The sequence below is a fragment of the Eriocheir sinensis genome, chromosome 46 (genome assembly GCF_024679095.1).
Source record: "Eriocheir sinensis breed Jianghai 21 chromosome 46, ASM2467909v1, whole genome shotgun sequence".
Lineage (NCBI taxonomy): Eukaryota > Metazoa > Arthropoda > Malacostraca > Decapoda > Varunidae > Eriocheir > Eriocheir sinensis.
In genome coordinates, this window is record NC_066554.1 from 11,575,601 (window position 1) to 11,576,547 (window position 947).

The following is a 947-nucleotide window of genomic DNA, read 5'->3' on the forward strand; positions in this document are numbered from 1 at the left end:
AGGGGAGAAGAACTGGCGGAGACGGTACAGAACGCCCAGCCTCGAGGAAGCTGATTTAGTAAGAGATGAGATATGAAGTTTCCAGTTGAGATTTTGAGTTAAGGATAGACCGAGGATGTTTAGTGTTGAGGAAGGTGATAGCTGGGTGTTGTCAAAGAATAGGGGATAGTTGTTTGGAAGATTGTGTCGAGTGGATAGGTGGAGAAACTGTGTTTTTGAGGCGTTGAAGGACACCAGGTTCTTCTTGCCCCAATCGGAAATAATAGTAAGGTCTGAGGCTAAGCGTTCTGCAGCCTCCAGCCTTGAGTCGTTAAGTTCCTGTTGGGTGGGTCTTCTATTAAAAGAAGTTGAGTAATGCAGAGTGGAATCATCGGCGTAGGAATGGATAGGACAGTTCGTTTTGGAAAGAAGACCATCAATGAACAACAGAAATAGAGTGGGAGATAGGACAGAACCCTGTGGGACACCACTGTTAATAGATTTAGGGGAAGAATAGTGACCGTCTACCACGGCAGAAATAGAACGGTCAGAAAGGAAACTGGAGATAAAGGTACAGAGAGAAGGATAAAAACCGTAGGAGGGTAGTTTGGAAAGCAAAGATGTGTGCCAGACCCTATCAAAAGCTTTTGATATGTCCAGCGCAATAGCAAAGGTTTCACCGAAACGGGTAAGAGAGGATGACCAAGAGTCAGTTAAGAAGGCTAGGAGATCACCAGTAGAACGCCCCTTGCGGAACCCATACTGGCGATCAGATAGAAGGTCAGAAGTGGAAAGGTGCTTTTGAATCTTCCGGTTAATGATTGATTCAAAAGCTTTAGATAGACAAGAAAGTAAAGCTATAGGACGGTAGTTTGAGGGATTGGAGCGGTCACCCTTCTTAGGCACAGGCTGTATGAAGGCATACTTCCAGCAAGAAGGAAAGGTAGATGTTAACAGGCAGCGGCGAA